Consider the following 13106-nt stretch of genomic DNA (forward strand, 5'->3'; position numbering starts at 1 on the left):
AAAGACGGCGGACTTCGCCCATGCATTGATTATAGGGGGCTGAACGAGATCACGGTTCGCAATCGATACCCGTTGCCCCTGTTGGATTCAGTGTTCACGCCCCTGCATGGAGCCCGAATATTCACGAAGCTCGATCTTAGAAATGCGTATCACCTGGTTCGGATCCGGAAGGGAGACGAGTGGAAGACGGCATTTAACACCCCGTTAGGTCACTTTGAGTACCTGGTCATGCCGTTCGGTCTCACCAACGCTCCCGCGACTTTCCAAGCGTTGGTTAATGATGTCTTGCGGGATTTCCTGCACCGGTTCGTCTTCGTATACCTAGACGATATACTCATCTTTTCTCCGGACCCTGAGACCCATGTTAGGCATGTACGTCAGGTCCTACAGCGGTTGTTGGAGAACCGACTGTTTGTGAAGGGCGAGAAGTGTGAGTTCCACCGCACGTCTTTGTCCTTCCTGGGGTTCATCATCTCCTCCAACTCCGTCGCTCCTGATCCGGCCAAGGTTGCGGCGGTGAGAGACTGGCCCCAACCCACAAGCCGTAGGAAGCTGCAACAGTTCCTCGGCTTTGCTAATTTCTATAGGAGGTTCATTAAGGGCTACAGTCAGGTAGTTAGCCCCCTGACAGCCCTGACCTCTCCAAAAGTCCCCTTCACCTGGTCGGATCGTTGCGATGCCGCGTTCAAGGAGTTGAAACGTGGGTTCTCGTCTGCACCCGTTCTGGTGCAGCCCAATCCTAGTCGCCAGTTGGTGGTTGAAGTGGACGCCTCGGACTCAGGGATAGGAACCGTGCTGTCCCAGAGCGGGAAGACCGATAAGGTTCTTCACCCGTGTGCCTATTTTTCCCGCAGGTTGACCCCGGCCGAACGGAACTATGACGTCGGCAATCGAGAACTCCTTGCGGTGAAAGAGGCTCTTGAGGAGTGGAGACATCTGTTGGAGGGAACGTCCGTGCCATTCACGGTTTTCACTGACCACCGGAACCTGGAGTATATCAGGACCGCCAAGCGGCTGAATCCCAGGCAAGCCCGCTGGTCACTGTTCTTCGGCCGTTTTGACTTCCGGATCACCTACCGTCCCGGGACCAAGAACCAGAGATCGGATGCCTTGTCCCGGGTACATGAAGATGAGGTCAAAACGGGGCCGTCGGATCCCCCGGATCCCATCATCCCGGAGTCCACTATCGTGGCCACCCTCACCTGGGACGTGGAGAAGACCGTCCGGAAGGCCCTGGCACGAAGCCCGGACCCCGGAACCGGGCCGAAGAACAGGCTCTACGTCCCACCAGAAGCTAGGGCTGCGGTCCTGGACTTCTGCCACGGTTCGAAGCTCTCCTGTCATCCTGGGGTGCGTAGAACCGTGGCAGCGCTTCTGGTGGGCATCCCTGGAGACCGACGTCCGGGACTATATCCAGGCCTGTACCACCTGCGCCAGGGGCAAAGCCGACCACCGCATGTCCTCGGGTTTGCTACAGCCGCTGCCCGTACCTCATCGCCCCTGGTCTCACATCGGCCTGGATTTTGTCACGGGCCTCCCGCCGTCCCAGGGAAACACCGTCATCCTCACGATAGTGGACCGCTTCTCCAAGGCGGCCCACTTCGTGGCCCTCCCGAAGCTCCCAACGGCCCAGGAGACAGCGGACCTCCTGGTCCACCACGTCGTCCGGCTGCATGGGATACCATCAGACATCGTCTCCGATCGCGGTCCCCAGTTCTCCTCGCACGTCTGGAGAAGTTTCTGCCGGGAACTGGGGGCCACGGTCAGTCTCTCGTCCGGGTATCACCCCCAAACCAATGGGCAAGCAGAACGGGCCAACCAGGAGATGGAGCAGACACTACGTTGTGTGACAGCCGCGCACCCGGCGGCCTGGAGTACTCATCTGGCCTGGATCGAGTACGCCCACAACAGTCAAGTGTTGTCAGCCACCGGCCTCTCTCCTTTTGAGGTGTGTTTGGGGTATCAGCCCCCATTGTTCCCGGTGGTTGAGGGAGAGGTCGGTGTGCCCTCGGTCCAGGCCCACCTGCGGAAGTGCCATCAGGTGTGGCGTGCCGCCCGTTCTGCTTTGTTGAGGGCCCGGGCGAGGGCTAAGGCCCATGCAGACCGGCGGCGGACCCCGGCCCCTACGTATCGCCCCGGGCAGGAAGTGTGGCTATCCACCAAGGACATACCACTGCAAGTAGCCTCCCCGAAACTCAAAGACCGATACATAGGACCATATAAAATCCTCCAGATCGTCAATCCCGCTGCAGTGAGGCTTCAGCTTCCGGCCTCACTGCGGATCCATCCTGTATTCCATGTGTCCAGAATCAAGCCACATCACACTTCACCCCTCTGTACTCCCGGTCCGGCGCCACCTCCTGCCCGGATCATCGACGGCGAGCCGGCTTGGACCGTGCGCCGGCTTCTGGATGTCCGACGGATGGGCCGGGGTTTTCAATACCTGGTGGACTGGGAGGGGTACGGCCCCGAGGAACGCTCCTGGGTGAAAAGGAGCTTCATCCTGGACCCGGCCCTCCTGGCCGACTTCTACCGCCGCCACCCGGATAAGCCCGGTTGAGGGGGGGGGTCCTGTTGTGTGGGCCGCTGAAGAGGAGGTACTGCTGGCCCACCACCACCAGAGGGCGCCCCGCCTGGAGTGCGGGCTCCAGGCACCGGAGGGTGCTGCCGCTGAAGAGGAGCAGCCCAGGTGACAGCCGTCACCCATCACCTGAAACAGCTGACATCCATCAGCTGAGGGGTATATCAGCTGGACGGCATCTCCATCTCATTGCCGAGATATCGTTCTACCAGGAAGGTAACGCACTCAGCCAGTCATCATATTTCTGAGGACTAACCTGTTTTTGCTTGTGCTTAAGACAGCTGAAGACTGAACTTGATCCATATCGGATAAGTACCCTTCACTGCAATATTGTTTGTGACTAGAGGTGGAGGTGGTGTTTCCACCCTACGTGTTGCTGGGTGCAGCCGCACCCACATCTGACTGTTTCTGTTCCTCGCCAGCAGTACCGGATCCGACGAGCGGAGGCAGTGGCCACCTGGGAGTTCGGGACTTGGTGGCTCCAGTATTCCCGGGGTTCAGTGGCAGAGGAAATCGGGTGGTTCCGGTTCAACTCGGACGGACGTCTCCTATCGTCGAGCCTGCCCACACGTCACCAGTGGAATTGGTTTATTCTTACAATTGTGATCTGTTGTGTTTATTGTGCGAATTCACAACAGTAAAACCTTGTTATTTGACTTCTTCATTGTCCGTTCATTTGCGCCCCCTGTTGTGGGTCCGTGTTCCTCACTTTCCCCAACAGCAATCATCCAACGTTTAGAATTTTTTGAGGTTGAATTTTTTGTTTTAGGTTGAATTTTTTTGAGGTTGGGTTTTTTTAGGTTGAATTTTTTTAGGCTGACATTTTTGAGGCTGAATATTTTGATGCTAAACAAATTCAACCTTAAAAATTCAAATTCAAACTCTGATGGCACAGATTTACTTCCATATAAAGACCTCCATTTTGGGACTTTTTTTTTTCTGACCGTCACAAACGTCAACAGTATCAAGACGCCTCATGTTGGTCTGTTTATGTACATGCTGTATGTTGGAGTAGATGTTCTCTATCTCACAGCAAACTGTCAAAATCTTGTTCCAGACACTAAATATGCCATCACTGAGTATGTATTGCAGTGCGATCTAGTCATTTTGGATTCATGACCAATGGTTACATCACATTTCTCTCACAGTTGACAACTTCAGTTCGGGAGAGGCCAAAATAGAATGGTTTAAGTCAGGAGAAATTTCAACTAGGTATTCAAACAGATTATACAACACTCTATATTGTTCTGTATCATTCTTCTGCTGATAACACTGTATAAAACATGAAGCCACTCATTGCAATTAATGCATAAGTACACAGAACACAACTCGGCTGCCCATCCATTTCTGGCAGGATTCATAGAGATGTTCCACGTGCACACTGAGCGTGCAGTTGAAGAGCGAGCAGTAACTGAGATTATTATGTAAATGGCTGGTTTCTTGCTGGGGCCAGCTGCTGTCAAGGACACAGAGTTCCTACTATTTGAGCATAAAACACACAGGAATAAGATGAAGGTGAGCAAAAGGCAACTCGAGAAACAATTCTGCAGTACCTCTGTAGTTCTTTATAGTTAAAACGCTAATATACAAATTATGAATGTTTATGAGTTCAATGATATGAATATTTGATGAGGTGAAAGATGGAACATACCATTCAACGATGGAACATATGTATGTTCCATCTTTCACCTCATGAAATACTTGTACCATTGAAAGAATGGAAAAAAAACTAGGGGTGGGCAAACATAAAAAATCTTAATCGCATTAACTCAATGACTTTCTGTGATTAATCATGATTAATCGCATGGTATATGTGAAACCCAAAAATGAATTCAAAAGCCGCTTAAAAGCACAGTTTTATTTGAAAATGTAAATGAACATTGCATAAATTTGAAAATGTAAATTTCAACTGAAACACACTAATGAAATCAAATATAAAACCACTGGCAGGTCATTTGTTATCCTGTTTCATATCAAAATAACAATATTCATGTCCATGACTAAATGTACTAAAACAAATACGCCACAATTGTACACATACCACAATTTGATATGTGTACAATTGTGATGTATTTGTTTTAGTATATTTAGATTTTGTTGTGATTTGGCACTTTATAAGCCGATTAAATTGAATTGAAATTGAACATTTACTCTACATGGTGAATCCTTGATATCTGGACATAAATAGGAATAAACAAAATCTGTAGTTTTTGTCAAAAGCATTTCCTTTCAGACATTGGCATTAATGTCTTTCCATATATCTGAGCTGAGCTTACAGCTGCTGTGCTTCACTTCAGGAAGTAATTTGAAAAGAAAACACAGCACGTTTCATTTTGGGAGGAAAAAAAAAACGTTTTAGTCAATTGTAGTTTCTTGTCTGTATTACATTTGGAAAGAGGTGTCATTTTATTTAAAGCGGCGATTCATTTTGAAGTTATTAATTCCGACCGGACTCTGTCTCAGCCGCGCAGCGTTTCGAGCTGTGTGAACGGAACGGAGGACGATTCTCATTTCTTGACAGCAACAAGACAAGAGTCCCAGTTAGTGACTTTAATCCACACAAAAGTGACTGACGATATTTTAATGGCTTTGCGAGGGGTTAAGAAGCGGCTTGCCGTTTCTGAAGAGCAGTGAATCAAAAAACCAACGAGCTACTGGATCGAAGCATTGCTTCAATGGTTCGTGGTTTCAAAGTGGAGCCGCACTGCAGAAATAGTTTATTACAGACCAAACCCTGAATATCCGACTTTATTTGTACGTCCGTATGACTCTGAAACTTGGAAAAATCCGTATCATTTACGGACTACAGGTTGACATGAAAACCGCTGAAAAGCTGTGTTCACCGCGGGGACACGTTCAGCTATTCGAGATTATTCAAGATTTTTTTTTTTTACAGATGACGAACGATGCGAAAAAAAAAAATTTGACCGATGCAGCTGCATCGGTCCAATCCGGTCTGGATCCGGGCCTGATCCTGTAGAACTTTGTAACGAAAATGTCCGTTCAAAAGTTCGGCATCTTTCTGCATTTTGTTTTGTTGTGCATTGCATAGCCTGTACTTTTCTCGATCCTCGTGTCGTTTTCTGTGTGAACTCAGCTATCAGCAGGAAGCAGCAGCATAAGCTCGCCCCCGACTGACGCTTTCAAAATAAAAGGCAACGTACAACAGTCATAAAAGGCTTAAAAAAAAACAACAAAAAAACGCAGCGTTAAGGGGAGGAACAAAATTGTCGGCAATAATGACCTCAATAATTAACGCAACGTTAGCACGTTAACGTTGCCCAACCCTAAAAAAAAAACATTCATTATTTGTTTTATATAACACTGAAAATAGATCCTTGTCATTTGATATTTTATTAATTTATAAACAACAGAAAAGGGACTTACATTTTGGTGCACATCACTGGTACTTAACAGTCCAACACAAACTTTAAACAGGAGTCCAAAATTGTTCTCAGTAGTCCGTGATGCCTTCCACTGACTTCGTGTATAGACTTCCATCTGCTTTCCTCACTCCAGCGAAAAATCACATCAGAAATTTGTCCAGCTTTTCATCCTAACAGCTCTTCATGCCTCTAGATGGCTTACGGCTTGGTGGATGTTTTGTGTGTGTGTGTTAGAAGAATTAGCAGCGTCAATTAGCTCCTTCAAATCGTCATCTGCCAGCAAAACAAACTCTGCTATGTTTAGCTAAATACCGTCCCCGGTAGTGTGAGCGTGCGCGGTGGTAGGGGCGTGCAATAGCACATTTCATATATAGCACCAAAATTGCACGCTAAAAAAGGAACTATTGCACGGTGAATGAAACAACGGCAAATGGTATGAATAATCCATGTCACGTGACATACAAGCCACCAATCAAATGACAAGGATCCAATCAGCCGTTATATAAAACTGAATGTCCTTACTAAAAAAAAAAAAAAAAAGTCACAGAGGCAAATCATTTAATCAGAACCTAGGAATGATGTTCTTTGCATCATTTTGGTCCAAATGCAAAATACAAATCATGAAATGGGACTTTCCTCTTGGGTCGCTTAGTGGGATAAAGAGTTGGGCGACTAATATGTAGATCTGGGTTTGAGTCCCACTCGTGCTACCCATCTATGTCCTTGGACAAAACACTTGCCTGGCAAAGCAACCTGTGGTGGACCAGTGTCACGTCCGGGGGGGGGGGATCTGGCAATAAGCACCGGCACCAATGGGCCTCAGGGCCTGTATAGGACTTTTTTTCTTCCTCCTTCTGCCTCATGAAGGTTTTCAGAGACAAAGATAAGACTGGTATAATACAGGGCTGTTAACACAGGTTTAGTAAGTTTTAACTGGAGGAGAACAAGAGTGTTTAAAGTTATAATCATGTAGGCGGAGTGCTCGTTTGCTTAGTGCAAGATGATAAAAAGGTCCAATTAAATGAAAATAAGCTGTCACAGGCAATTTTAGCATAATGCCACATGGAACAAGAGCTTCTCGTTGACTCCTATTTCTAAAGATGTGGTGGGATAACAAGGTAGCATCTTAATAGAACAAGTTTTCAGTTGAACTTGTATTCCAATGAGATGTGACCTGTGTTAAACTCACTTCATACAACAAAGAAATTAAACAGTGTAGACAAATCAATCAATTCAATCAATCAATCAATTTTTTTTATATAGCGCCAAATCACAACAAACAGTTGCCCCAAGGCGCTTTATATTGTAAGGCAAGGCCATACAATAATTATGTAAAACCCCAACGGTCAAAACGACCCCCTGTGAGCAAGCACTTGGCTACAGTGGGAAGGAAAAACTCCCTTTTAACAGGAAGAAACCTCCAGCAGAACCAGGCTCAGGGAGGGGCAGTCTTCTGCTGGGACTGGTTGGGGCTGAGGGAGAGAACCAGGAAAAAGACATGCTGTGGAGGGGAGCAGAGATCGATCACTAATGATTAAATGCAGAGTGGTGCATACAGAGCAAAAAGAGAAAGAAACAGTGCATCATAGGAACCCCCCAGCAGTCTACGTCTATAGCAGCATAACTAAGGGATGGTTCAGGGTCACCTGATCCAGCCCTAACTATAAGCTTTAGCAAAAAGGAAAGTTTTAAGCCTAATCTTAAAAGTAGAGAGGGTGTCTGTCTCCCTGATCTGAATTGGGAGCTGGTTCCACAGGAGAGGAGCCTGAAAGCTGAAGGCTCTGCCTCCCATTCTACTCTTACAAACCCTAGGAACTACAAGTAAGCCTGCAGTCTGAGAGCGAAGCGCTCTATTGGGGTGATATGGTACTACGAGGTCCCTAAGATAAGATGGGACCTGATTATTCAAAACCTTATAAGTAAGAAGAAGAATTTTAAATTCTATTCTAGAATTAACAGGAAGCCAATGAAGAGAGGCCAATATGGGTGAGATATGCTCTCTCCTTCTAGTCCTCGTCAGTACTCTAGCTGCAGCATTTTGAATTAACTGAAGGCTTTTTAGGGAACTTTTAGGACAACCTGATAATAATGAATTACAATAGTCCAGCCTAGAGGAAATAAATGCATGAATTAGTTTTTCAGCATCACTCTGAGACAAGACCTTTCTGATTTTAGAGATATTGCGTAAATGCAAAAAAGCAGTCCTACATATTTGTTTAATATGCGCTTTGAATGACATATCCTGATCAAAAATGACTCCAAGATTTCTCACAGTATTACTAGAGGTCAGGGTAATGCCATCCACAGTAAGGATCTGGTTAGACACCATGTTTCTAAGATTTGTGGGGCCAAGTACAATAACTTCAGTTTTATCTGAGTTTAAAAGCAGGAAATTAGAGGTCATCCATGTCTTTATGTCTGTAAGACAATCCTGCAGTTTAGCTAATTGGTGTGTGTCCTCTGGCTTCATGGATAGATAAAGCTGGGTATCATCTGCGTAACAATGAAAATTTAAGCAATACCGTCTAATAATACTGCCTAAGGGAAGCATGTATAAAGTGAATAAAATTGGTCCTAGCACAGAACCTTGTGGAACTCCATAATTAACTTTAGTCTGTCAAGTAGATTCCCCATTTACATGAACAAATTGTAATCTATTAGACAAATATGATTCAAACCACCGCAGCGCAGTGCCTTTAATACCTATGGCATGCTCTAATCTCTGTAATAAAATTTTATGGTCAACAGTATCAAAAGCAGCACTGAGGTCCAACAGAACAAGCACAGAGATGAGTCCACTGTCCGAGGCCATAAGAAGATCATTTGTAACCTTCACTAATGCTGTTTCTGTACTATGATGAATTCTAAAACCTGACTGAAACTCTTCAAATAGACCATTCCTCTGCAGATGATCAGTTAGCTGTTTTACAACTACCCTTTCAAGAATTTTTGAGAGAAAAGGAAGGTTGGAGATTGGCCTATAATTAGCTAAGATAGCTGGGTCAAGTGATGGCTTTTTAAGTAATGGTTTAATTACTGCCACCTTAAAAGCCTGTGGTACATAGCCAACTAACAAAGATAGATTGATCATATTTAAGATCGAAGCATTAAATAATGGTAGGGCTTCCTTGAGCAGCCTGGTAGGAATGGGGTCTAATAAACATGTTGATGGTTTGGATGAAGTAACTAATGAAAATAACTCAGACAGAACAATCGGAGAGAAAGAGTCTAACCAAATACCGGCATCACTGAAAGCAGCCAAAGATAACGATACGTCTTTGGGATGGTTATGAGTAATTTTTTCTCTAATAGTTAAAATTTTGTTAGCAAAGAAAGTCATGAAGTCATTACTAGTTAAAGTTAATGGAATACTCAGCTCAATAGAGCTCTGACTCTGTCAGCCTGGCTACAGTGCTGAAAAGAAACCTGGGGTTGTTCTTATTTTCTTCAATTAGTGATGAGTAGTAAGATGTCCTAGCTTTACGGAGGGCTTTTTTATAGAGCAACAGACTCTTTTTCCAGGCTAAGTGAAGATCTTCTAAATTAGCGAGACGCCATTTCCTCTCCAACTTACGGGTTATCTGCTTTAAGCTATGAGTTTGTGAGTTATACCACGGAGTCAGGCACTTCTGATTTAAAGCTCTCTTTTTTAGAGGAGCTACAGCATCCAAAGTTGTCTTCAATGAGGATGTAAAACTACTGACGAGATACTCCATCTCACTTACAGAGTTTAGGTAGCTACTCTGCACTGTGTTGGTTTATGGCATTAGAGAACATAAAGAAGGAATCATATCCTTAAACCTAGTTACAGCGCTTTCTGAAAGACTTCTAGTGTAATGAAACTTATTCCCCACTGCTGGGTAGTCCATCAGAGTAAATGTAAATGTTATTAAGAAATGATCAGACAGAAGGGAGTTTTCAGGGAATACTGTTAAGTCTTCTATTTCCATACCATAAGTCAGAACAAGATCTAAGATATGATTAAAGTGGTGGGTGGACTCATTTACTTTTTGAGCAAAGCCAATAGAGTCTAATAATAGATTAAATGCAGTGTTGAGGCTGTCATTCTCAGCATCTGTGTGGATGTTAAAATCGCCCACTATAATTATCTTATCTGAGCTAAGCACTAAGTCAGACAAAAGGTCTGAAAATTCATAGAGAAACTCACAGTAACGACCAGGTGGACGATAGATAATAACAAATAAAACTGGTTTTTGGGACTTCCAATTTGGATGGACAAGACTAAGAGTCAAGCTTTCAAATGAATTAAAGCTCTGTCTGGGTTTTTGATTAATTAATAAGCTGGAATGGAAGATTGCTGCTAATCCTCCGCCCCGGCCCGTGCTACGAGCATTCTGACAGTTAGTGTGACTCGGGGGTGTTGACTCAAAAACACCTCCGTTGGAAGCCTTAAGGACAAGTTGGAACATGTCCAGCTGTTAAACAATTTCTCATATACTCACTCCACTGAAAGCCATCAAAAGCCGCCTGGATTTTACAAATGGTTATCAACACGGAGGTGTTTTTCCTGTGCCGCCGCTCCGCGATGGCTGCGTCCCGACGCGCGGACCCGTCCGCACGTCTTTCATTAAAAAAATCTCCTTTAACAGTGGAATATCCGGATAAAATGCTGAAACCAACTTCTTCTGAAACTTCTCTGTTCTCTCACGACGTCCTGGATCAATAGAGCCTGAAATGTGGAGGTTTTCAGCTTGAAACAGGCTGATGACGCCGCCTGAGAGCGCAGCGCGACGTCTCGCACCGTGGGAAGTCCTTAAAGCGACAGTGTCACCTCAAAATCTCTCATCAGCCGTTAAACGTTTCACTGAAAACCAGCTTAATTTTTCGAACCATGTCCACTTCGATGTGTCTCACAGGTTTAGAAAAAATTTTGATCAAACAAAGCGCCAGTCTCTCAGCAACTTCTCAGACAAAGGAATTCCGACGAGGGGCCGGACGACTCCTCCCACAAGGAGTGCTCACAGGCGAATGACGTCACCGACAGGCGTGGAAAAACTCACGCATGCGCACGAGGGTTCATGCATGTCTGACGTAAAAACATATGAATGAAATCTATATAGTTTTTGAAAAAAATTAAAAGGACCTATACTTTATGGACAGACCTCATATATATATATATATATATATACACTCAACAAAAATATAAACGCAACATTTTTGGTTTTGCTCCCATTTTGTATGAGATGAACTCAAAGATCTAAAACTTTTTCCACATACACAATATCACCATTTCCCTCAAATATTGTTCACAAACCAGTCTAAATCTGTGATAGTGAGCACTTCTCCTTTGCTGAGATAATCCATCCCAGCAGTCTAAGACACACCTGTGCACTAATCATGGTGTCTAATCAGCATCTTGATATGGCACACCTGTGAGGTGGGATGGATTATCTCAGCAAAGGAGAAGTGCTCACTATCACAGATTTAGACTGGTTTGTGAACAATATTTGAGGGAAATGGTGATATTGTGTATGTGGAAAAAGTTTTAGATCTTTTAGTTCATCTCATACAAAATGGGAGCAAAACCAAAAGTGTTGCGTTTATATTTTTGTTGAGTGTATATATAGATAGACAGACAGACAGACAGATAGCTTTGGCTCATGACCGAAAGAACAAGATCGCGAGTACTAGCTGCCGAGATGAGTTTCCTCAGCAGGGTGGCTGGGCGCTCCCTTAGAGATAGGGTGAGGAGCTCGGTCACTTGGGAGGAGCTCGGAGTCGAGCCGTTGCTCCTCCACGTCAAAAGGAGTCAGTTGAGGTGGCTTGGGCATCTTTTCCGGATGCCCCCTGGATGCCTTGCTGGAGAGGTGTTCTGGGCACGTCCCATTGGGATGAGGCCCTGGGGAAGACCCAGGACACGCTGGAGGGACTACATCTCTCGGCTGGCTTGGGAACGCCTTGGGGTTCCCCCGGAGGAGCTGGGGGAGGTGTGTGTGGATCGGGAGGTCTGGGTGGCTTTGCTTGAGCTGCTGCCCCCGCTACCTGACTCCGGATAAAGAGGAAGAAAATGGACGGATGGATGGATATTTATTTATTTATTTAAATATTTTGCACCTTTGGTGTGTTAGTGACCACAATTCATATTTTTTAATAAGGTGAGAAATCAGATTAGTTTTAACCCAAATGCTGCCGAATAAAATTAAAACTGTATTGTCCAAATAGTAATAACAATATTACACTAAACAGTTGTATCAGTGACATTTGGTCAGTGGTGTTGTTTGTGCTCAGACTGAATGTGGCTGTTCATCTGCACGCCTCTGTGCATCTCTGCACATAAACACGCTTCTTTTGGAAATCAGTTAGGAAGCTTAATATAAAACATTTTTTTAATCAACAACAAATTAGCCTTTTACTCCATGGAAAACTGGGCTTATATGCTTTATTATTTCCAAGCTTGGTCTGCAGCGCAGTCAAAGTGGGATCATCTCTGCAAATCAGGCCAGACCCACTCTGGCCACTGCTCAGAGCACTCACTGTAGACAGACAAACCAGACTTTGCAAGCGCAATGCACTTGGTCTTGGTCACATGGTCTGGACTGAGACACGTCAATGAGACAAATATGTTGGGGTGCACAACATGGACAAATTGTACCAGGGTATGTTGCATACTGTGTCCTCCTATAGGCATGGCTGTAGCATGCACATGTTCTACAGGTACATGTCTTGTGACAGGCATGTCCTCCTTGCTCTTTGAGAAAAAGAAACATGGTTCAGCACCACAGAAAGCTCCTATGGGAGTGACGGCAAGAAGGAAGAGTCTTATAAACTTATGCCACATGCACTCCACAACACAACCGTGTTGCCACCATTGTGCATATGTGTGCATTAGTGCCTTTAGCAAAAGAGTCTTACACACATAGCTGACTGCAACTTTCATTTTTCCAGCAAAGTCTGCCACTGTATCCGTGAGGGAGGTACGACAGAGACAGTTGCCAACTGGCCAAAATCGCTGAGGTTTAACGTGTTTTCCTTAACCAGCCTTTTTGTTGAAGAGTACACTAGTGACTGTTTTAATTTGCTAAGCCTGAGTATTTCCAGAGACTGTTGACACTTTTTTCATCATTGCTGCAAGTAACATTTTGTTATTTTTTTTAAAAGTTGATTTAAGTCATCAATTT

At 44.9% G+C, this 13106-nt stretch overlaps 1 protein-coding gene across 2 annotated transcripts in view; it reads right to left on the reverse strand.

The window, feature by feature from the left end:
* The window catches only part of LOC117512769 (IQ motif and SEC7 domain-containing protein 2-like), a 143463-nt gene that overhangs the window by 66823 nt on the left and 63534 nt on the right, over positions 1-13106 (reverse strand). The window lies entirely within an intron of this gene.

This window comes from Thalassophryne amazonica, chromosome 6 (assembly GCF_902500255.1).
Source record: "Thalassophryne amazonica chromosome 6, fThaAma1.1, whole genome shotgun sequence".
NCBI classification, from domain to species: domain Eukaryota; kingdom Metazoa; phylum Chordata; class Actinopteri; order Batrachoidiformes; family Batrachoididae; genus Thalassophryne; species Thalassophryne amazonica.